Source organism: Bos javanicus, chromosome 2 (assembly GCF_032452875.1).
Source record: "Bos javanicus breed banteng chromosome 2, ARS-OSU_banteng_1.0, whole genome shotgun sequence".
Classification (NCBI taxonomy): domain Eukaryota; kingdom Metazoa; phylum Chordata; class Mammalia; order Artiodactyla; family Bovidae; genus Bos; species Bos javanicus.
The window spans coordinates 117,000,245-117,025,616 of NC_083869.1; the positions used below are offsets into that span (position 1 = coordinate 117,000,245).

At 38.6% G+C, this 25,372-nt stretch overlaps 1 long non-coding RNA gene across 1 annotated transcript; it reads right to left on the bottom strand.

The window, feature by feature from the left end:
- Window positions 1–17,010: 17,010 nt before the first annotated feature.
- LOC133230138 (uncharacterized) lies at window positions 17,011–23,620 on the bottom strand. The gene is made up of 3 exons (XR_009730760.1): window positions 23,196–23,620; window positions 18,029–18,219; window positions 17,011–17,473 (listed from the first exon to the last, which is right to left on the bottom strand). It is a non-coding gene; the product is annotated as an uncharacterized LOC133230138 (long non-coding RNA).
- Window positions 23,621–25,372: the final 1,752 nt, after the last annotated feature.

The window sequence follows — 25,372 nt, forward strand, 5'->3', positions numbered from 1 at the left end:
TGAATTCAGATAAAATAAAAAACTTGATGGCATTTGATCGATATGCCTTATAAGTCTTTCTCAGTTCTATCAGTTTCTCCCTCTTTCTTTGTCCTGTTTGCAATTTACTATTTGAGGACACCAAGTTTTTGTCTTATAGAATTCCCAAGCTCTGGATTTTACTGTTTTAATCTGTGTTTTGTTTAAATATTGTCATCGCACACTTTTCCAAGATATTTTTAAAGATTAAGTAATCAGTGGGTTCGGGTATGGTAAGCTTTATTTGTCCATTATAAAAATTTCCATCTAATAAATGCTGGAGATAGTGTGGAGAAAAGGAAACTCTTACATTGTTGGTGGGAATGTAAAACGGTATAGCCACTGTGGAAAACAGTCCCTGTTGGTCATCTATTTTATACATAGTAGTATGCATGTGTTCATCCAAAGCTCCTGATTTATCCCTCCCCCTGATGTTTCCCTTTTAGTAATCATAAGTTTGTTTTTTATATCTGTAAGTCTGTTTCTATTTTGTAAATAAGATCAGAAGTATCTTTTTTAAAAAATTATATTTCATGTATGAGTGGTATCATATGATATCATGTATGAGTATTTGTTTTCTTTGACTTACATCTCTTACTATGATAATCTCTAGGTGCATCCATGTTACTGCAAATGGCATTAATTTATCCTTTTTATGGATGACAAATATTCCATTGTATATACACCACATCTTTATCCATTCATCTGTCAATGAACATTTATGTTGTTTCCACATCTTGGTTATTGTAAATAGTGTTGCAATGAACATTGGGATGTATACATCCTTTCAAATTATGTTTTTTTTTTCCCTGAAAATATGCCAAGGAATGGGATTTTTGGGCTGTATGGTAACTCTATTTTTAGTTTTTTAAGGAACCTCTGTACTGTTTACCTAATATGTACCTACTGTATAGCATAGGGAATTCTACTCAATATTCTGTGATAATCTATAGGAGAAAATAATTTTTAAAAGAGTGAATATATGTATGTGTATAACTGAATCACTTTGCTGTAAAACTTAACTTAAAACTTAAAACTAACACAACATATAAATTACCTGTACTTCAATTTAAAATGCACAGTAAAAAAAAAAAACAAAAACAAGATTTCCATCCATTTTTTAAAATTAATTTATTTTAATTGGAGGCTAATTCCTTTACAATATTGTGGTGGGTTTTGCCATGCATCAACATGAAGCAGCCACAGGTGTACATATGTCCCCCCATCCCAAACTCCTCTCCCACCTCCCTCCCTATCCCATCCCTCTGGGTCATCCCAGTGCACAAACTTTGAGTGCCCTGTTTCATGCATCAGACCTGGACTGGTCATCTATTTCACATATGGAAATGTACATGTTTCAACGCTATTCTCTCAAATCATCCCACCCTTGCCTTCTCCCACAGAGTCCAAAAGTCTGTTCTTTACATCTGTGTCTCTTTTGCTGTCTTGCACATAGAGTCTTCATTATCATCTTTCTAAATTCCATATATATGCATTAATATACTGTATTGGTGTTTTTCTTTCTGACTTACTTAATTCTGTATAATAGGCTCCAGTTTCATCCACCTCACTAGAACTGACTCAAATGCATTCACCTGATGGTTTGGATAGCCACTCATGATCATATCTTCATCCATTATTACATTAAGAGAAGCAAAATGGTTATTCTCTATTTTCATTATTACTTCGACAATAATCATCTAGAGTAATTTTGATAACCAAAACCGTTTTGTCATAATGATTGCTCTGAGAACAGTTCACACAGAAAAGAAGATAAACACTTGATTCATTCTATTTATTTACCAGTTTTCAGGCTGAGTGTGATTCCTCACTTCCTCCAAAGGTTGTCTAGGAATTGTTTTGTTTTGTTTCACTTTGAAAATTCATGTACATTTAAACATAGGTATTCTCTTTCAAGTTAATGCAGTTGTCTTTCTTACTGGCCTCAAATTTTCCACCATTTCGCTGGGAGGTTAGGGAAGGGGGACTCTTTCAGGTTGGCTCCCAACCACTCCTGACACAACCCAGAGTCTTTAACAGTGTCCTTTTAATCTGATATGAAGAACAATTCCTGGTTTACCTTGGCCATTTCATGTCCCAGACCTGGAATCAGCTGTTCTCCATGATGTTCCTATTTCTTGAAGTGACAAATGACATTTCAACATCACAGTCTGGATTCAACAGGGTATTCCTAGCCACAGATTGACCATTATTTCCATGTGTTTTTGGTGGATAGAGATAGGGAAAAAATCATAAACATATATCCTGAATTTATACTGTTATTTTCAATCCAGATTTAGGATTAACTAGTTTTTTTACTTCATTTTGATCTTGTAATATATCTTTTTCCTTTATACTGAAACTCAAGCATTTACACAATTACCTAATAGCATTAACATAATTACCACTACAGAAAACAATATGGAAATTCCTTTAAAAACTAAAAATAGAACTACCATATGACCCAGCAATCCCACTCCTGGGCATAAATCTGGAGAAAAGCATAATTTGAAAGAATATGTACACCCCAATATTCATTGCAGCACTGTTTACAATAACCAAGACATGAAAGCAACCTAAATGTCCATTGACTGAGTAATGGATAAAGAAGCTATGGTGTATGCAGGCGGAATACTAGTCAGCCAGAAACAAGAATGTAATAATGCCATTTGCATCAAAGTGGATGAGTGTAGAGATTATCATACTAAGCTAGATATGTCAGAAAAAAACAAATATACATATGTGGAATCTAATTTTTTAAAAAGATACAAATGAACTTAATTACAAAACAGAATCAGACTTACAGATATCAAAAGCAAACTTATGGCTACTGAAGGGGAAACACTGGGGGAAGGGATAAATCAGGAACTTGGACTAAAAACACAAACACTACTGCATACTGCTGCTGCTGCTAAGTCGCTTCAGTCGTGTCTGACTCTGTGCAACCCCATAGATGGCAGCCCACCAGGCCCTGCCATCCCTGGGATTCTCCAGGCAAGAACACTACTACATACTAGATAGATGAATAATATAGCACAGGGGCCTCTACCCAATATTCTGTGATAACCTATAAGAGAAAAGAACCTAAAAATGAATGAATATATGTATATGTATAACTCAAATCACTTTTCTGTAGTGTAGAGGAGAGTGAAAAAGATGGCTTAAAACTCAACATTCAAAAACCTAAGATCATGGCATCCAGTCCTATCACATCATGGCAAATAGATGGGGAAACAATGAAAACAGTGACAGAATTTATTTTCTTGGGCTCCAAAATCACTTCAGATGTGACTGTAGCCATGAAATTAAAAGACACTTGCCCCTTGGAAGAAAAGCTATGACCAATCTAGACAGCATATTAAAAACCAGAGACATTACTTTTCTGACAAAGGTCCGCCTAGTCAAAGCAATAGTTTTTCCAGTAGTCATGTATGGATGTGAGAGTTGGACCATAAAGAAAGCTGAGCACCAAAGAATTGATGCTTTTGAACTGTGTTGTTGGAGAAGACTCTTGAGAGTCCCTTGGACTGCAAGGAGATCAAACCAGTCTATTCTAAAGGAAATCAGTCCTGAACATCCACTGGAAGGACTGCTGCTGAAACCAAAGCTCCAAAACATTGGCCACCTGATGCAAAGAAATGACTCATCAGAAAAGACCACGATGCTGGGAAAAATTAAAGGCAAGAGAAGAGGACAATAGAGAATGAGATGACTGGATGGACATGAGTTTGAGAAAACTCCAGGAGTTGGTGATGGACAGTGAAGGCTGGCATGCTGCAGCCCATGGGGTTGCAAAGAGTCACACACGACTGAGCAACTGGACTCAACTAACTGATACTTATTGCCAATATATCACTGAAAATGCTAATTGACTTTCTATTTTATGAAAGTTCTTATGAAATCAGAAATAAAATAAAACTGATTAGCAAGAGGGCAGAGAAAAAACTTCAGCAGCATAAACACTGATGTCTGATTTCAGGAAACCTAGAGAAATAAATATTTTGTGTCATTGATTCTACTTTTCATTTTTAATGATTTCTACTTTTCCAATATTTCCTTTTATATATCTATTTTGTTAGATAGACTTATTTGTATACTCTACTAAGTGGCCAGTTTATGTCTCCAGAGTCACGGAAATTTCACTAAGCAGCACAGAAACCAGAAACGGGCTTTTTCTTTTCCACTCTTTCTTGCTAGATACAAAGGAGCAGTGTAGATAAAAGGTGACACCAGGGATACCTTGATAAATTCATAGTAGCTGACAGATTTCTAACACAAGAACAAACACCACCAAAAGCCCTCAGCCTCATTTTTATATATTTATATTTGCACTCTCTTATCATTTGATTTTTTACTACTCAACACTTATTACTTAATCTCAATTCACAGCTTCAGTTTCCAGATCTGGAAAAAGCGAATGAGATTAAGTTTGGAAGTCACTGACGTTCAACTTGAATATTAAGCTGACCTCTAACAAAATTGTCAGAAATGGTGTTTCCTATAGAACAGGAAACATTCCATTCATCCATGTAATAGAATGAGAGTTAGCTTCTGTTTATATCTTTAATGAGGTGTGTTCCAGACTGACAAATACACAAAGGGAAAAAACAGAAATCCGATCATGCAGATGAGAACAGTAGAGTGCTTTTAAAAACATATTAGCCAAGCCATGGAATTTCTGTGGTTAAAGTCATAAATAGTCCCTAGAGAAGTCATTGATAATCGCCGTTTGGCCTGAATGGGGTCCTTCAGTCAATGCATGCTGTTTTCATTTTTCCTTTTTATTTTTTTAATTACCTGATTCACTGCTTTTGTTGTGGTCCCCTGAGGCTTTGCCTTCTCCTGTGGAATTTTCTTGACTAGAATCCCATGAGATGACATTTCTTCTAATTAGATTTCTTGGCTGTTAGAGATTATTATGCTAGAAAACACACATTCCTTCCTCCTTCTTCCCTTTTCCGATATTTCTATCCTGCTCTTGTGTTTTTATTTATGCAAGATGCAAGCCAGATGTTATATTAATAAGAGAGCTGACTTTCCTCAAGGAGCTATTCATCAGCCCAGAAGTAGACCCTGTTGCAATTTCTGGGAATTCTTCAAATTCTTTCCTTACTTTTTTTTTTCACTTTAAGTAGCAAATTTTGGAAGATAGACTTGAAAGCAATATTACTGTAAGTATAGAATTACTTCTGTTTACTGGGAATGTTGATGGAGATGGGAAGTTATCACAGTTAAATTTTAAAGTTAAAGAAGAAAGAATTGAAATTAGGAACTATATCTTATAAATGTAGGTAGCATATCACATTTGATGTGTATAAACTTTTTGAAAACTTAATTGCTGTCGTTCAGTGGCAGAGTCGTGTCTAACTCTTTGTCATTCCATGGACTGTAGCATACCAGGCTTTCCCAGTCCTTCACCATCTCCCAGAGTTTACTCATACTCATTAAATTAACTTAATTGAAAACTTAAATAGAATAAAGATGCCATATCAGAGCAAGGGAGTATCTTACACAGTGAAGTCCAGATTCTTTGTTATTTGAAATGTGTATGTTAAAATATAAAGAATTAAATATTTCATTTCTGCCACAAATATAATTCTATAAAATGAAAAATATTAAAGCAAAACAGAAAGAGCTTCTTATACTCTTCAGATGAATACATCTTCCAGGACACAAAAATATCTTTTTACCAACCACAGTTAAATTCATTATGATTCCAAAAATAATCTCTTAAAACAGACATGAGATCCTTAAACTAGCAAACATCCCAGGAACACTCAATAAAAGTTTTGGAAATCTTCTTTACATCCTCAGAAGGCTTATTCTGTGTCTTCTTTCCTGCTGGTTTTGGTTCTTAAATTAACTGATCAGACAAAGGAGGTCATCCAAAGTCCATGACCATGTGTAAGACTTGAACTTGGGGAACAACGCAGTACTTCTACTTTCAACAGGTTGTCCAGGCACTCATAACCTGTGTGTATTATTCATAAGTTGAAGCATAATTTTTATTTTTATTTATATCATATTTTTAAATCAAAATGTATGGACAGCCCCAGCAACACTGCTGGCTCCCCTAGCACTATAGCAAGTAGGAGTTGATAACTCATCCTTGATTTCACTAAGTTAGTTCTGGTAGTAGTTGTCTGCAACTAAAAATCAAGTCCTCACTGTCTCAAGAACTCCCAGACCTTTTATTTTATATCTGTTGTGCTAGCATTCACAGAGATAGTGTGGATACTCTCTTTGCTCATCACTGACCTTCTGTACCATTATTCCTTGCGTGTGTTAGTTGCTCAGTCATGTCCAACTCTTTGCGACCTAATGGATTGTAGTCTGCCAGGCTCCTCTGTCCATGGGATTTTTCAGGCAAGCATACTGGAGTGAGTAGCTATTCCCTTCTCCAGGGGATCTTCTTGACCCAGGGATCGAACCCAGGTCTCATGCATTGCAGACAGATTCTTTATAGTCTGAACCACCAAGGAAGCCCATCCTTTGTCATCATTAAAAACCTCAGCTTTGATCTCATATCTGTCCTCTTTAAACACTGCTTTCCAAAATTCTAAACTCTGCTGTCCTTCCTAATTCACTGGCTGCTCCATCTCTGTCTCCTTTGCTGATTTGTCTTCATCTGTCTAACCTCTTGTTATTAGAGTTTCTCAGGTTTCAGGCCTTGGACATCTACCCTAACTAGTGCATTCCTTTGGTACCATCACCCAAGCCTATATGCCATGCTGATTCCAAAATGTAAATCTTCACCCTGTTTTTCTCTCTTTAACTCCAGATGTTTATATCCCATTGGCCTCTGCACACTGCCACTCCAGTGTCTGGAGGTTTTGCAATAGCATGAATTAGATATCACCTGACTGCTAGCACTTCTCACTCCTCATTGGTGCCACCCAAGTTCCAGCTATGACTATCTCTCCCTTGGACAATTAAAGTAGACTCCCAACCCGTCTCCTTGAGGATCCGTTTCTGTCCCACAGTCTATTCTTGACACCATGACCAAAATGATCCTGATTTTTAAAAAAGAAGATAAATCAAGTCACTCAACAGCTCAATATCTTCCCAGCTCACTCAGAGTGAAGCCCAGTGTGTTTACATTGACCAAGGAGGCCTGATCTCATTCATTAGGCTTTTGTTGACCTGAGCTCTTATCCTCTCACCCCTCACTTGACCTCAGTCACATGATGTTATCCAGATGCTCCTTGCCAGGGACTCTCCCACTTCAAGGCTTTTGCACATGCTTCTTCCTCTGTCTGAAATGCTTCTCTGCCAGTGTCTATGTGGGCTGCCTACTCATCACCATTCCATCCTAGTCCATTTCTCTTTATCACACTTGCTGCCATGTGGTGTTTAAGATGCTCAGATGTTTAATTTACTTATTTTATTTATTGCCTGTCACCAGCCCTTGGTGGCTCAGGTGATGAAGAATCTGCCTGCAATGCAAGAGACCAGGGCTCGATCTCTGTGTTGGGACAATCCTCTGGAGAAGGGAATGGCAATCCATTCCAGTCTTCTTGCCTGGAGAACCCCATGGACAGAGGATCCTGGCGGGTTACAGTTTATAGGTAGCAAATAGTTGGAAATGACTGAGTGACTAACACTTTCACTTTTCACCACCCTCATACAAAAACATTTAAACTATATAAGTGCAGGAATTTTTTTACCTTTGTTGTTCACTGATTTCTCCTTGTCCCCTAAAATAATGCCTGGCAATACAGTGCTTACTCAGTAAATAAGCATTGAGTGAATGAATTTAAGATAGTCTTGAAATCAAAGGTATGATCTATCTAATGGCAAACATAAAATGACAACATACAGAATTCATGGTTGTGTGTTCAGTGGACAAATGTAAAGGATATCTGCCATCAAAAGAATTTTAAGAAGTTATATTCCTGGGTTCCCTGGTGGTCCACTGGTTAAAAACACACCTGCCTATGCAGGGGACACAGGTTCGATCCCTGGTCAGGGAAGATCCCACGTGCTGCTGCAGAGCAATGCAGCCCATGCGCCATTAACTACTGAGCCCACATGCTGCAACTACTGAAGTCCATGCTCCTAGATCCCATGCTCCCCAACAAGAGAAGCCACTGCAATAAGAAACCCACACCCCAATGTTCATTGCAGCACTGTTTACAATAGCCAGGACATGGAAGCAACCTAGATGTCCATAGGCAGACGAATGGATAAGAAAGCTGTGGTACATATACACAATGGAATATTACTCAACTGTTAAAAAGAATGCATTTGAATCAGTTCCAATGAGGTGGATGCAACTGGAACCTATTATACAGAGTGAAGTAACCCAGAGAGAAAAACACCAATACAGTATATTAACACATATATATGGAAAAAGATGGTAATGATGACCCTACATGTGAGACAGCAAAAGAGACACAGATGTAAAGAACAGACTGTTGGACTCTGTGGGAAAAGGCAAGGGTGGAATGATTTGAGAGAATAGCATTAAAACATGTATATTATCATATGAGAAATAGTTTGCCAGTCCAGGTTCAATGCATGAGGCAGGGTGCTCAGGGCTGGTGCACTGAGATGAACCTGAGGGATGGGATGGGGAGGGAGGTGTGAGGGAGGGTCAGGATGGGGACACATGTGCACCCATGTTTGATTCATGTCAATGTATGGCAAAAACCACCACAATATTGTAAAGTAATTAGCCTCCAATTAAAATAGGGGAAAAGAAGAAAGAAAGAAACCCACACAGCATCTAGAGAGTAGCCCCCTCTTGCTGAAACTAGAGAAAGCTCACAGGTGGCAGGGAAGACCCAGCGCAGCCAAAGAAAGTAAATAAATAATTTTTTTTTAAAGTTATACTCCATCCTGGGATTTTAGACACATCTTTATAGAACACAAGTAACCCAACAGAACACAGAACAACAGCATATAAGAATCACAATTGTTTATATACCACTGCTATCTTTTGAAACAAGATGTAAATATATCATTCTAAACTCTATTTTTTGAAAGCAAGTCCCAACTCTATTCATTTGTCAGAAACAAATTCACATGTCAACATACAAGATGACCACAAAATAAATATTTAATTAAATTTCATTTATTCAAATATTTATTTGAGAAATAGATTCTGTGAGCCTTTCATATACAAGACAGAGCTCCAAAGACAGGCTCTGATTGTGGATGAGAAGGGCCAGGAACTTGCACTTACAGAGCCTATCATGGTTTACGTGGGCTTTGACCCAACTAACTGATGAGGGAAAACTGAAAATTTTTCCTTGTTCTTGTTCATCACAGAAGCACACTTCCCTTTATAACTGGAGTATCTTCAGAGTCTACTTGTCAAATATTGTGAGTTATATGACGAAGCAGAATACGAGTACAAGGGCAGTGAAAGGCAGCTCCCTATTTCATGAAAAGTTAAATATATACTTACAAATATAACCTACAAGCTTCACTCCAGTAGAAATGAACGGCAATCATAGAAAGACTAGTACCTGAATATTCAGAACAGCTAAATTAGTAAAATCCAAACACTGAAAATAACCCAGTGTTCCTCAGCAGTTCAAGGAGTAAACAAATTGTGGTATATCCACACCATGAAATAATAATGAGTAATGCAAAGAGCAAACTATTGATGCATGCAACAATTTGGGCGGATCTCAGAATTGTCGTGCTAAATGGGGAAAAAGATGCAAAGAGAATGATGGAATTCATTTATATCAATTCTAGAAAGTGCAAATGAATCCATAGGAACAGAAAACAGATCAGTCATTGCCTGGAAACATGAATAAGGGAAAATGAGGATTGCAAAAGGGATCAAGGAACCTTTTTAAAGTAATGGAAATATTTGTTATCCTCATTGTGGTGCTGTTTTATGAGAGTATTCACCTACTAATATTCATCAAATTATGCCCTTTAAATATGTACATTTTCTTGTACAAAAGTTATACCTCAATAATGCTATTTTAAAAATATACATACCATCCAAAAATTACCAAAAAAAAAAAAAAAAGACTTAAAACCATACCTCCCCCCAAGAAAAAGCACTGGCTGAAGCACCTAGCAGTGTTTGGTACATATTGGTGCTAAATACATCATTGTTGAAAAATACACATTTGTAAATAACAGTAACATTTGTTAATTTAATTAATATAAATTCTATAAAGCAAATTTTATTATTATAGCAATTTAAAAAATATTGTGCAACTGTCTTCTATATTAGGTTAGGACACCGAGAGCCTTGTCTTCAAGGTTATCCAGTTGGTAAATTGCAGAACTGAGACTTCCACACATGCAGTCTGTCTCTGGATGCATGTCTTTAACTCCTACAACATACCACCATAAAAGAAACAAAAGAAGATATTAAAGAATCCAGAAAATAGGCTTCTCTGTGTCCTTGGCAGTCAGGGAAGTCTTTTTTAAAAGACCAGATGTTTGCTGAGCTTTGAAAGGTAGGGAAATTTTGGAAAAAGAGAAGAGTAGAAGTAAGTGTATCTCAGACAAAGCTGATGCTACCAGGCATGAAAGAACCTAAGAAGGTATTTGTCTAGTCTTTGGTGACATTCCTTACAGCATGAGTTAGATCAAAGTCCACTGACATTTTATCTTATAAATATTGCATGCAGGATATAAATAGCCAGATCAGTGGGGAAGAAGAGCAAGAGGAGGTGATTTCTCCCATAGCAGGAAAGGAATAGAAGATGGAGCTAGAGCTGACTGTTCAGTGATGAATGTGGCAATCCTTTTCTTTAATGTATGGTATGACTGAGAAAAGGGGAAATGATGAGCCTTGGTGGCTCACAGTGACAAGGAAAAGGAAATATTGCTTTCACGGGGTCACATGCCCACACCAAAAGTGGTTGCCAGAATTAGGAATTAAGAAGAACAAAAATACTGCTCTTGGGATTTGACCATGGTGGTGAAGATGATGTTAAGCAGACATCCAGGAGGACGAATACAGTGCATATATTCATGTCTAAAGAAACCAAGAGACATCTTTCATGAGAGCAAACTACGAGGAAAGGGCAGCCAGAGGAAGGGAAGGTCACACAAGGCGCCTGAAGAAGCAGAGAAGACCAGATGCGACTCTTGAGAAAGCTGGCAAAGCAAAGCCAACAAGTGAGGAATGGAAGGAGGTGATCAGACTTGTGGCAGAGGCTGAATCAGTGCTGACATGAAGAGGACTGAAAGAAAAAAAAAAGTGGACAGTAAGAGACATCATGTGGATATACCCTACTTGTAGGAAGTGATCTGCCAGTGGAGAAGTGAGAAGAGACACACTCCGCGTGATGGACAAGGTGACTGCTCCCAATTTGAGTAGTTGGGAGGAATAGCACCAAGATAAGTTCATTCTCACATAAAATTGTACATTGTAAAATAATTTCTGCTAGCCTAAAATACAGTCCATAGCTTCCAACAAGCCTCCTAAGAGGAATTTAACATTTTGCAAATATGTGCAATGAAAATCTACCCTCTTCAAAGTGTATTCAAAATAACTCTTGGGACTTCCTTGGTGGCCCAGGGGTTAAGACATCTCCTTCCAATGCTGGGAGCATGGGTTCAATCCCTGGTCAGGGCACTAAGATCCCACATGCCTCACAGCCAAAAATACAAACCATAAAACAGAAGCAATATTGTAACAAATTCAGTAGAGACTTTAAAAATCACCACATAAAAACAATCTTAAAAAAATTAAATCTTAATAGACTATTCAGTTCAGTTCAGTTGCTCAGTTGTGTCCGACTCATTGCAACCCCATGAATCGCAGCACGCCAGGCCTCCCTGTCCATCACTAACTCCCGGAGTTCACTCAGACTCACGCCCATCAAGTCAGTGATGCCATCTAGCCATCTCATCCTCTATCGTCCCCTTCTCCTCCTGCCCTCAATCCCTCCCAGCATCAGAGTCTTTTCCAATGAATCAACTCTTCGCATGAGGTGGCCAAAGTACTGGAGTCTCAGCTTTAGCATCATTCCTTCCAAAGAAATCCCAGGGCTGATCTTCAGAATGGACTGGTTGGATCTCCTTGCAGTCCAAGGGACTCTCAAAAGTCTTCTCCAACACCACAGTTCAAAAGCATCAATTCTTCGGCGCTCAGCCTTCTTCACAGTCCAAATCTCACATCCATACATGACCACAGGAAAAATCATAGCCTTGACTAGACGAACCTTTGTTGACAAAGCAATGTCTCTGCTTTTGAATATGCTATCTAGGTTGGTCATAACTTTCCTTCCAAGGAGTAAGTATCCTTTAATTTCATGGCTGCAGTCACCATCTGCAGTGATTTTGGAGCCCAAAAATATAAAGTCTGACACTGTTTCCACTGTTTCCCCATCTATTTCCCATGAAGTGATGGGACCAGATACCATGATCTTCATTTTCTGAATGTTGAACTTTAAGCCAACTTTTTCACTCTTCTCTTTCACTTTCATCAAGAGGCTTTTTCTTCACTTTCTGCCATAAGGGTGGTGTCATCTGCATATCTGAGGGTATTGATATTTCTCCTGGCAATCTTGATTCCAGCTTGTTTCTTCCAGTCCAGCGTTTCTCATGATGTACTCTGCATATAAGTTAAATAAGCAGAGTGACAATACACAGCCTTGATGCACTCCCTTTCCTATTTGGAACCAGTCCATTGTTCCATGTCCAGGTCTAACCGTTGCTTCCTGACCTGCATACAGATTTCTCAAGAGGCAGGTCAGGTGGTCTGGTGTTCCCATCTCTTTCAGAATTTTCCACAGTTTATTGTGATCCACAACTATTAGCAAGTGAAATTCAGCAGTACATTAAGAATATAATAATAATAAATAATCTAGTGGTCTTCATTGTAGTATTATAAGAATGGATCACTGATAAATATATTTTAATGTAATTCACTATAATAATTGTTCAAAAGTAAAAAATTGCAACAGCCATTATTTATGAGAAAAAAAATTTAAACCATGGTAACGTAAGGATAAGCCTTTAATATGTCTTTATCAAAATAAGGCCCAAATTATACAAAATGAGAAGCAGTGGAAATTTTCATCTTAAAAACTGAGATGACTGCTATGAATGAAAAAACAATTGAGGTATTGAAACTGGAAAAGACAGAGATTCAAGTATCATTATTTGCAGATAATATGATCATTTACTCAGAAAACTCAATGAACTCAGAAAGCCATTAGAATAAAAGAAATCAGTAAAATCTATATATGTATGTAGCTACATATATATGCACATATATATATATATATATATATATATATATATGTAGCTATATCTATATCAGGTATTAAAACAAGTTGGTATAATAAAAGAAACAATTACAAAGAAGAAAGTAAATTATCAAAGACCAACTGTTTCTATGCAAACTGCATATTAATAAAACTTAAAATACTATTTAGGTACTCAAAAGACTTAAAGAAAATATATATCATAATCTTAGACAAGAAAACTCAAATGTCATTAAACTACCACTTTCTAATTTAACCTGTAAATTTGTAACGTTCCCAAGAAAATGACTAGGCATTAAAAAATAGGCAAGCCAATTCTAAAGCTGACATAGAAAAATCAACAAGAAAATATATCCACATAATATTTGAGTGAGTTTAATGAATTGCATTAGAAAGTGTAATTGATTACTATACTGTCTTATTGTGAATAGACAGATGGATTAAAGAAAGAATATATAAATATACCCAAAGACATGAGCGGTTTTGTTTTAGGATATTTCTACCAGTATATATAATAGGAATTACTTAGTAAATGGTTATGAGGCAATTGGTTAGCCGTCTAACCAACATTGAATTACTATATCACTCTGCAATAAAGTTCATATTTATAGTTTAGTACAGTGCATGACTTATTGCCATCACATTCTTTCTAGTGAAAGTGCTTGTAAAGAGTGAAATGGCCAACTGTTCACACATAGGCAAAGAAAGAAGGCTTGAGACTAATGGCTGTTAGCAGCATTTTAGCTTTCCCCAGTAGAACACAGCCAACACAGAGCAGGCTCTGGAGTAGGTAGTGAGGAAACACTGCCCAGGTGCTAGAAATCTCAGTGCCCCGCTTGAATTTCGTCATACTACTCCCTTAACCCTTAAGTTGACTTATTCGGGTTTTCCTTCTTCCCTTGGTTCTCACTTTCTATTATATTTATTTCAATGCTATTTCCTATGCTGTAAACTACAAATTGGCAAAGAGTTTATTCATTGGAAAAGACCCTGATGTCGGGGAAGATTGAAGGCTAAAGGAGAAGGGGGCAGCAGAGAATGAGATGGTTAGATAACATCACAGAATCAATGGACATGAATTGGAGGAAACTCCGGGAGATGGAGAGGATTGGAGAGCCTGGCACGCTGTAGCCCACGGGGTCTCAAATAGTCAGACACAACCTAGCAACTGAACAATAACAGCAACAAATTTAAAACCATTTTGGAGTAAATGATAGACTATTCATAGTTAGCATATGTTAATACAAGCTGTCGTTGTTTAGTCACTAAGTCACGTCTGACTCTTTTATAAACACATAGTTTTAAATGTTCGCTTACAACAGTGTTTCCATAAGACAGAACGTGAGAATTCATTGTTCTTCCCAGGCATCAATACTCAAGCTGTCCATTCAACTTGGTGAAATCATTCATCTATAATAGTCTGTAATTTGCTATTTTTACCAAAGCGTTTTGTTTGTTTCCAGTATTTGTGAAATAGTAAATCAATTCATCTCTGTGAACATGAACTCTAAATGATCAACCAGTGTGCTCCTTAAAGCTTACCTTGGAAATGATCATCACTTTCTAAAACCACCACACAATAACAAGATTCTGCCTTAATGCAAAGGCTGAAATGTAACGAAGGCTTCATGGTACTATTTATGAATTGTTTAAGCCTCTGTCACCAGCCTGAGTTTTATGCTTTCTCAGGCTGCTGAATTATATCTTTGTACACTGTAAGAAAGCTCGCCTAACATTTTTTTTACATAAGGGAAATAAACCCTGTTTGTGAGCTCTGCTGTAAAGGAGACTGAACACAATACTTGCTCATGGTCCCCGAGACTGTTCACCAAGCCTGAAATGTTATCAAATAATTACATGGTAGCAGTAGAAGCTGGAGCTGTGCCTTCTGTGCTATTTTGCTGTTCAGTCGCTCAGTGGTGTCCTACTCTTGGCAACCCCACCGACTGCAGCACGCCAGGCTTCTCTGTCCTTCACTATCTCCTGAAGTTTGCTCAAACTCATGTCCATAGAGTCAATGATGCCATCCAACCATCTCATCCTCTGTCGCCCCCTTCTCCCCCTTCTCCTTCTGTGCTATTGGCTCAACTCAATTATAGCTTCTTGCACACTGCTCCATCAACTTCTGCTAATTGTAGCATATATCTCCATGACAGAAGGGAAGCTCATCCTTCATTTACATTGCACTTTTCCCAAAGCCTAAGCATAGCAAATTCTGTCTTGACTAATTATAAATATCCCTCCCCTCAGAGCATGCCTGAGAGACCGAAGGATGTCTGCTTTCCTCCCTTTTCATTAAAAGGGAGCTGCCATTTGACTAAATTGAATTTTCCTTTCATTCTCTGTGGATGAGTTTACTTACTATCTCTGCAGGCACATAAATCTTATGCATCCAGTTGTTGCCTGTCTGGCTGCTCAGGGCAGCTCTGTCCTTTCCCCAACCAAGTGGGAAGGTTTGGGACCAACCTGGGACAGAGTCAACATATGCAGAGCTTTGTCAGTTCCCCTTGCCTTCCTTCTACTTCCTAACCACCAGGAAGCTTATTCCAGGACTGATTCAGACTTGGATCATCTAGATGATTCCATACCCATTAAAACTTACCAGTCTTGTTGCTCAATCTTTCAGATTTACTAGACTTTAGCAACCCTGATGCTGGGAAAAATTGAGAGCAAAAGGAGAGGGCAGAGGATGAGATGGTTAGATAGCATCCCTGACTCAATTTAGATGAACTTGAGGAAACTCTGGGAGATAGTGGAGGATGGGGAAGCCTGCTGTGCTGCCATGGTTCACAAACATGGGGTCACAGAGAATCAGACATGACTTAGCTACTGAACAGCAACAAGCAACTCATTCCATTCTGGCCAAAGTTAAAGAAAGGAGTTAATTGCTTGTCGACTATACTATCCTGACTTCCTGAAACGCTTACCACTTCTCATCATCACCCCGGCTCCTTGGTAAGATTAGATGGCCTTCAGTCTCTGTTCATCCTCCCATAGCATCTTGTGGCTACACATCAATTTGTATCGCAATTTTCTGTTTCCAAGTCAATTTTCTCAGTGAACTGAGCTCTTTAAGGAAACAGGCTATGGCGATTATATATGTTTTAATGTTATTCATCTTTTTATTCCTAGTACTTAGAAGAGTGTCCAGTATATAATAAGTATTCAAAAATTACCTGATGAATGAATGAATGAATGAATCATTCACTCACTGCTCAGCCTACCTGGATTAGGACCCCTGGAAAAAATTCTACTGATATCGTTCTTCCTAACGTGAAAAGCTATCCAATCTGCTCTTGAATGGGTGTGACCAAGCATCAGGTATTCTAAGTATCTTTTTTTTTCCAACAAGCATACCTCCTTCATGAGGAAGAAAAAAAAAGAAAAAAAACAACTGGATGGTCACTTTTTTCACCTAGATGTGACAATATATTCTAAGAAACACTTTCTAATACACCCTTAAAATCTGTTCAATCAAAGCAGAAAAAGAAATCTAGTGCCAGCTTCAAGGATAAACTACTAAGTTGCCACAGTCCAGCTGTGTATTACATAATGCTATTGTAGCACTGTCACATTTCTAGAATCTAATAATGATTCTTCTAATACATTTATGTCTGCAAGTCTATTCCTAGAACTTCTTTATCATTTTTCAGTTAAGTTCCTCATGTATACCATGGCTCAATGTTCTAATATAAAATGAAAACACGAATAGAGCCTATTAGAAGTCTTAACAGGGAGGGTCTGAGGAAGAAGACAGTAATAAAAGTGAGACATTCAAAACAGCCCAATGAACAATAAATAAAATATACATATGATTATATTAAAATATTTTACATTAGTTTCAGTTCAGTCACACAGTCATGTCCGATTCTTTGTGACCCCATGAACTGCAGCAAGCCAGGCTTCCCTGTCCATCACCAACTCCCAGAGCTTGCTCAAAGTCATGTCCATCAAGTCGGTCATGCCATCAAGCTATCTCCTCCTCTGTCATCCCCTTCTCCTCCTGCCTTCAATCTTTCCCAGCATCAGGGTCTTTTCCAGTGATTCAGTTCTTCACATCAGGTGGCCAAAGTATTGGAGTTTCAGCTTCAACATCAGTCATTCCAATGAATATTCAGGACTGATTTCCATTAGGATGGACTGATTGGATCTCCTTGCAGTCCAAGGGACTCTCAAGAGTCTTCTCCAATACCACAGTTCAAAAGCATCAATTCTTCCATGCTCAGCTTTCTTTATGGTCCAACTCTCACATCCGTACATGACTATTGGAAAAACAGGTGTGTAAATAAGTGATTCTCGTAAACATTGGAAAATTCCTCTAAGAACTGAAGAAACTTACTTTAAAAATAAACATTGCATTTTTTCCATTCCTTCATGCATTTTGGACAATGTATCAGAAAATGCACTCTCTGAATTAAATAGTGAGATAGGAGGCCTTCCTTTTTACGAATATTTCAGTCAACCAATAACCCCCTAATAGCTTACTCTTTTATTCTTTCTTTTTCCTATTCTTCTTCCATTTTCTCTCGTATATTTCTACCCCACATGCTAGTGCAGAATTAAAATTCTATGTGATCAAGAACATAAGAAAAGTGTTGGGTTGGAAACTCTTACATGCTGCTTCTTGCTAGTACATCCTTTCCACTCCACCCTCTCCCTGCCTCCACCCCCAACCCCACCTCCAACTAAATCATTCCCCGATCTCCAGCTGCCACCTTGACAAAAACTGAGCCTCAGATCCTCACATGTAGACCTATAATTTGTCATTTTATTTTCCGATCACAGCAGGGAGCTCCCTGTTGCCAAGGATTTCCCACCTTGAAATGAAAGACGAAATTGACACCTGCAGAATTCTCTGACAAATGGTCCCTCATCCTGGTGAAGAGCCTGAATAAGACAGCAGAAAAGGCTTACAGGATGATAGGGGGATAATATTCAGTGCTGGGAGGAACTCCTGAGGTGAATGCCAAGATGATTGTTTTGTTTAAAGGGCAGTCAGTCGTGTCCCCTGAGGAAAGGAAGGAGAACGATGGTTTTTCTAAGAAAAAAGATTTTACTTTGGAGTCTCTTTTCAGTTTATTTGGCCAGGCCAACTTTCTTCCATTTTTTAATTTATTTAATTTGTTTTCTGAGAGATCTGATTGATCTAGGATTACAACACATTCAACTATACAGTTTGAGGTTCAGATTGGTATAGAAGTGACGATTCAGTTGTTCATGAGACTCAATCTCAGAATAAAATAGCTCTTCACCTAAAGTTTTTCAATACACATAGCACCTACATTGTCTCAGCACCTCAATTCCATTCAAACCCAGTCACAACTGACCTTTGTTTATTTCTGCATCAGTTTCACAATCAAAGTACTAAAATGCTTTCTTCTTTCTTTTTATTACCAGATAATGTTTCTAGGCTCAAACACAGGCAGAAGATGTACCAAATGATATCAAAACAGAGTATTATACCACAAGCAGAATTGAAGCAAATCACCCATCTATCAAGAAAGTTACCATTACACTGTCATTTTGCCTGATTAAAGGGATATTACATGTGTCTCAAGGAAATGCTTTTTGGTCATTTGTAACACAAGAACTTCTCCTCAAAGACATTACAATTCTTGTTAACCTCCCTTCCCACCATCCATGTATTTCCAATGTCTTCTCTTTTTGGTTGTTTTTTCACACCTATAACAGAACGCAGAAACCGAAGTAAGCTGCTCTCATGCAGTTCAGAAGGGAAAGTAAGGGAAAAGGGGGGTGGGGGGAAGCTTTGCTTAAATATACCCTTTTACTCATTTATTCATTCAGTAAATATTTATGGAGGGATTACTGTGCCTAATGAGCTAAGAAGTACTGGTTTATAATGGAGAAGACAGACCTGATTCCACTTCATGAAATATTAATTTGTCAGCAGAAGGGGATGGGACAATAAACAAGTCCAAGCAAATATCAGATTTTAGATGATAGATTCTCATAGACAATAAGAAGCATCATGAAGAAAATAAGACCTAGTAATGTTATGTGGGGGCAAAGGGAAGGGAAAGGAACTCTCGATTAGGATGGTCAGCTCTCCCTGAGATAATGTCCAGCTGAGACGTAGCTTAAGAAGGAGCCAAATACGCAAGATCCAAGCACAGAGTGTTCCCAGTGGAAGGGACAGCGAGTAACAAGCTCAGAGAAAAGAAAGCTCTTGGCCATGGTGTCTGGAGCAGAGCCAGCTTCGTGGGAGCTATGTGAGAGGAAATCTGAGAAGTGGCCAGGGGCTGAATAGCACAGCCCGAGGGAAGAACAGGGCCATCGCTTTCCCTGTTTGTGAAAGGGTGGGCGGGCAGAAAATTCAGCACGAACAGGATTGTAGCCTGAAGGTGTGTGAAGTTCACCATCAGCAACGCAGAGGGTAAATGAGGTCATCAGACACAGCTCTCTCGAAAAATAGGACGTTGCTGCCTTCAGCAAAGTCACTTAGCAAATCTGTAACTCTCTGAACCCATGTAGATATCACCTTCTCCTTGCTCAGGTGTACTGGAAAGACTATTCTAAAATACTATTTGAAAATAATATGTTCATTGTGGTTATAATGAGTAAACTATACAGCTATAAAGCAAAGAGTGAAAGAGAAGTGCCAAATGAAATATTTCGTTCAGATGATACCATAAGGAGATACTCGGTTGTCTCTTCAATGTTATAATAACGTTTTTAGAGTAAAGAAAATATATTTTGGGCTTTTAGGGTATCAAAGCATATATTTGCAACTGGGAAGAAATGCCTCAATACTTGTAAAATAGAAAGCAACTTTGATTTTTATTCAAAATAAAGCACCATGAGATATAATGTTGGCAATTTGAATTAATACGTTATCATTTTACAGAAGTCTAAGAGATTTCAGGAGAGCAGACAGGATTAAATGAGCATCCAGCTGTTCATCAGTTAATTGAGTTTTTTTAAAAATATTCAATAAGTGTTAGAAACTGTTATAAAGACTCTCAGTATGAACCAATCACAGAGAAATAACAAGACACCCGCTTTATGAATTTTGAGCTCAGCATGATTTCCAACTGGCTTATATTCCTTAGGAGATAAGTTGTTCCCCAAATAATTAAGCACTTACATCTTTAATGTGTTTTTGCAATCTGGCCTAATGATGTGACAGAGGGAATGGTCAAAGTGTCATATGGCCTACGGATACAAAAATTTCCCAAGTGGCCAGCTGTCCTTCTGTCAAAACTACTCTAAATTGTTTATCAACTTGTGTGTTTAGTTTGTCGGTTTCTGGAACTTGAATTATTCCAGAAATGTTTTTTACTGTTTCTATCAAGGGTAGGAGTTCTCCACAGGTATAAATCTTTGAACAATGGTCTCTTAGATATGATATCAAAAGGACAAGCAACAAATGGAAAGACAGATGAAAACATCATCAAAATTAAACATTTTTGTTATTGCAAGTATATCATTACCAAAATGATGAGACAGTTTTTAGTCTAAAATATTTTCAAATTATACGTCTGATAAGGGACTTGTATGTTGAATATATAAAGAACTTTCACAACCCAATAATAAAAAGATAACCCATTTGAAAATGAATAAAGAATCTGAATAGACATTTCTCTAAAGAAGATTTACAAATAGCCAACAACCACATGGAAATATTCTCAATATTATTCACATTCATGATCGTGATCGTGATCGTGAAGATTGCTCTGTCGTGTCCGACGCTTTGCGACCCCATGGACTGTAGCCAACCAGGCTCCTCTGTCCATGGGATTTTCCAGGCAATAGTACTGGAGTGGATTGCCATTTCTTTCTCCAGGGAACTTCCCGACCCAGGGATCGAACCCAGGTCTCCCACATTGTAGACAGACGCTTAATCAAAACCATAATGAGATGCCACTTTCCACTGGGAGAGTGGTTATTATCAAAAAGATGGACAATAGCAAGTGTTGTCAAGGAAGTGGAGTATCAGAACCCTCACACAGTTCTGGTAGGAATGTAAAATGGGGCAGCTTCTTTGGAAATAGTCTAATAATTCCTCAAAATGTTAGACATAGAGGGGACTTCCCTGGCAGTCCAGTGGTTAAGACTCCATGTTTCCAGTGCATGAGTTTGGTGTTTGATCCCTGATCAGGGAACCAAGATCCCACATACTCCATGGCATGGCCAAAAAAATATGTTAAACATGGAGTTATAATGTGACCTAACAGTTTTACTTCTAGGTATCTGAGAAAAACAAAGCACGTCCACACAGAAACACATTTGTATGTTCATAGCAGTATTATTTGGAGAAGGCAATGGCAACCCACTCCAGTACTCTTGCCTGGAAAATCCCATGGGCAGAGGAGCTTGGTAGGCTGCAGTCCATGGGGTCATGAAGAGTCGGACATGACTGAGTGACTTCACTTTCACTTTTCACTTTCATGCGTTGGAGAATGAAATGGCAACCCACTCCAGTGTTCTTGCCTGGAGAATCCTAGGGATGGGGGAGCCTGGTGGGCTGCCGTCTATGGGGTTGCACAGAGTCGGACACGACTGAAGCGACTTAGCAGCAGCAGCAGCAGTATTATTCATAATATCCAGAAATGAAAACAGTCCTAATGAGCATCAGCAGATAAATAGATAAATGGATATATAATTTATCTATATGGTATATCCATACGATTCAATAATATTTGGTAATAAAAAGAAATAAAATACTGATTCATGCCAATAATATGGGTAAACCTTGGAGATAGCATGCTAAATGAAAGCAGTCAGTCACAGGATCACATACTGCATGATGTTATTTATAGGAAACGTAGGCAAATCCAGGGGCACAAAAGGAGATTAGTGGTTGCCTAGGGATGGGGATGGAGTGATATGAGGAGAAATGAGAGTGATTACTAAATGGGTATGCATTTTCTTTTTGAGATGATGGTATGTTCTAAAACTGAGTGTGGTAATAGAGACAAATCTCTGTGAATATACTTTAAACCATTTGGACCTTCTCGGACCGCAAGCCCATTCCCCCATCAGCGGACCACCCACATTGAGACCACATCCCCTTCACCCTCCCCACAGTTATTTTTTGACCTCCAGCCCCTCCCTCCATACCAAACCCCACCCCAGTCTCCCTCCTTCCCCTACGTGGCCTCGGGGCTGCAGAGTCCCAGCCCTGGGGTCCAGTCCCCCTAATCCTGCAGGGACCACCCACCATCGTCCAGGTAACCCCGCCTGAGGGGCACTGGGCTGAGCACTGCTGCACCGATGCCCTCAGCCTGCCCTTGAGCAGCCCCGTCCTCTGCTTGCTAAGGGCCAGGAGATGCCCACATCCGACCTTCTGGAAGGCTGGGCTGGGCTCACCAGCCTGGACGTTCCCCACACCCCCCAGCCCCAGCCCCTGTGCTGCCAGGTTGTGGCTACAGCTACAAATAAAAGACAGTGTTTTCCAGAAAAAAAAAAAAATTATATTATTTTTTTGTAGACTTTACAAGGGTGACTTATATGATTATATATGGCATTAAATTATATCTCAAAAAAGCTATTTGCTGCAGATTATTTTTACTTTTTAATAAACTATCTATTTATCAGACTATAGTGAGAAATTTTATTTATTTATTTATCTGCCACACTGCAGAGTGTGTAGGATCTTACTTCCCTGACCAGGGATCAAACCTATACCCTCTGCTTTACAAGCAGGGAGTCTTAACCTCTGGACCTCCAGGGAAGTCCCAGAACCGCAACTTATTTTTCAAGTAAAGGTGCTTAACAGAGATTATGGCACTATATGATTCCTGTCTCTGCATATTTTTTCCCACAATGAAAGACTTCTAACATACTAAGAAAGAAATGGTCAAGTACTTAGACTGGAATAAACTGATCTCTCATTGAGCTACACAGTGTATTTCCAAACAATACAATGGTGGCAATCGTGAAATTACTCTTCCAGTACATGAACACAATTACTATGTTTACTAGAATTCTAGAATTACAGCTTCCGAGGACACAAGTACTCACCTCATCAAACTTTCACTTCGTAAAATAAGGAAGCAGAGGTCAGAAAAGTGAAATCTTTGGCCTTTAGGCATAGAATAAGAGAGAGAGCAAGGAATAAAAGTTAGATCTTCTGAATTCCAATTCAGTAGAAAGTCAATTAGATAATGTATTTAGAGCATAAGGATCTTAGATAACAGGTTCAGCTATTATTTTAAAAGGAAATACATCTTTCTTAAAATAGTGATTTATGTTAAAGACAAAGACTAGATTTAATGCATGCATGCATGCGTGGTCAGTGGCTTCAGCCATGCCTGACTTTTTGTGACACTATGGACTGTAGCCCACAAGGTTCCTCTCTCCGTGGGATTCTCCAGGCAAGAATACTGGAGTGGGTTGCCATGCCCTCCTCCAGGGGATCTTCTCCATTCAGAGAGCAAACCCTCATCTCCTGCATCTTCTGCATTGCAGGCAGATTTTTTACCCACTGAGCCACTTGGGAAGCCCAGATTTAATGCATACAATATATTAAATTTAGTGTCTCATATTAAAAGAAAAACAGAATTTTTTTCCACTGAGAGTGATCAGTATTATTCTGGTGGATTGTGGCACATGGGATTATAGCCAAGGGCAAAAATGTATGTCCCCAGACATATGTAAGGGATAAGAAATGGGCTGTGAGTATCCTTATGGAGGGTTCCTTGGGTCTTGGAAAATCACCACTTATGATCCGTTCATAAACCTCAAGATGACATAGATGTCAAATGAGGCAGGGCAGGAAAGCTACAAAGAGAGTAAGAAATTTGTTAAAAAAGAAAAGTTCTTTTGCCTACTTTGTGATTAGAGTGAGAGCTGGGAAAGACGGCTGCAGGTAAGCCTCTGGTTCTCCTATTCCAAATTTTATAGATTGTTACTCAAAGTAAAGGACTAACAAAGCATCACCATGTTAGAAAAGCAGGCTTGAACCCCATCTCATCCCAGACCAACCAGAATCTGCATGTTCACAAGATTCCTAGATGATAGGCTGGGCTATGTCGCTATACAGGAGATCATGCCAACCCCTGGGATAGAACCTGTGGATTCTTTACTGTCTGAGCCACCAGGGATAGGGGCCGCATATTTAAAAACAAGAAGACCTGGGAATCCAGGTGGTCTCCATCAGCTGTTTCTCTGAAGCACTGCTCAGATGTCTGCATCTTGGGGATCCAGATGTCCATTGAGGCTTAGACAATTGGTTAGCAGCTCTACATCCTTGGGAAGCTCTAGCTTCTGGGTTCACGTGGAAGCCATCCACATTGGCTCCAACTAGAAAAGAAGCCGTGCTTGTAGTTAGAAGTGCATGTCAGCTGCCTACTAAGTCAACTTCCAGTTCTGAGTAACTTTCCAGTTTTCTTCCTCTCTATGTTTAAAAGCTCCTAACAAGTTTCTATAAGAATCTCTGTGAATGCAGTTTCATTCCACCTCCATGCTCTCATCGATGCAAAATAGCAAAGTTCTCCTTTCTCAGAAATGAATGTCATATCTCCTGTCAAAGTCTTCATTTTCACAAGTTCAAACTAATTATAGCTGCAGATGGTACCTCTAAATAAACTTCTCTATTGTGGACACTTAATCAAATCTGTATACACAATAGAAATGTCTGTCTTGTGGCAAAACCTGTAGCTCTAGGTTAGTTGAGGTTTTTTAAGTTATGTTAAGGAATTCTTTATACTAATTTAATTCCTAGCCAAAGATTCCTATGGAAACTCATGTGCAGGCTTAGAAATACCTCTTTAGGATTTCTTTTGTCTCAACGGTAAAGAAAATGCTGACATCACGTTAGCATCTAAACACTGCATGGCTTGTGCAGAGGAGCAAAGAGCAGAGCATGTAAAATCATGTCCAAGTTCAGCTGACCAGTCACTGTATGGATGCTCACATTTCCCCATCTACAGACAATCTAGAACTCTCCTTCCAACTACTAAACTGTCTTGTGGCAATCTTATTACCCTCCAGCATCTCCAACAGAGGGTAAATGGCTCAGAGAAAAAGAAATAAAAATTTGAAGAAAAAAAAAAAAACAAACCAGTTACGGTTCTTTGTGAAAAACTGCCTTTCTGAGTCATGTCTTACTGTAGAAGGTTAAACCCAAGGGATAAAATGTGTCTTTAGGTGATCACAGATTCTCCATGGTTCTTTCTTTTCTCTCATTGTAAACCTAG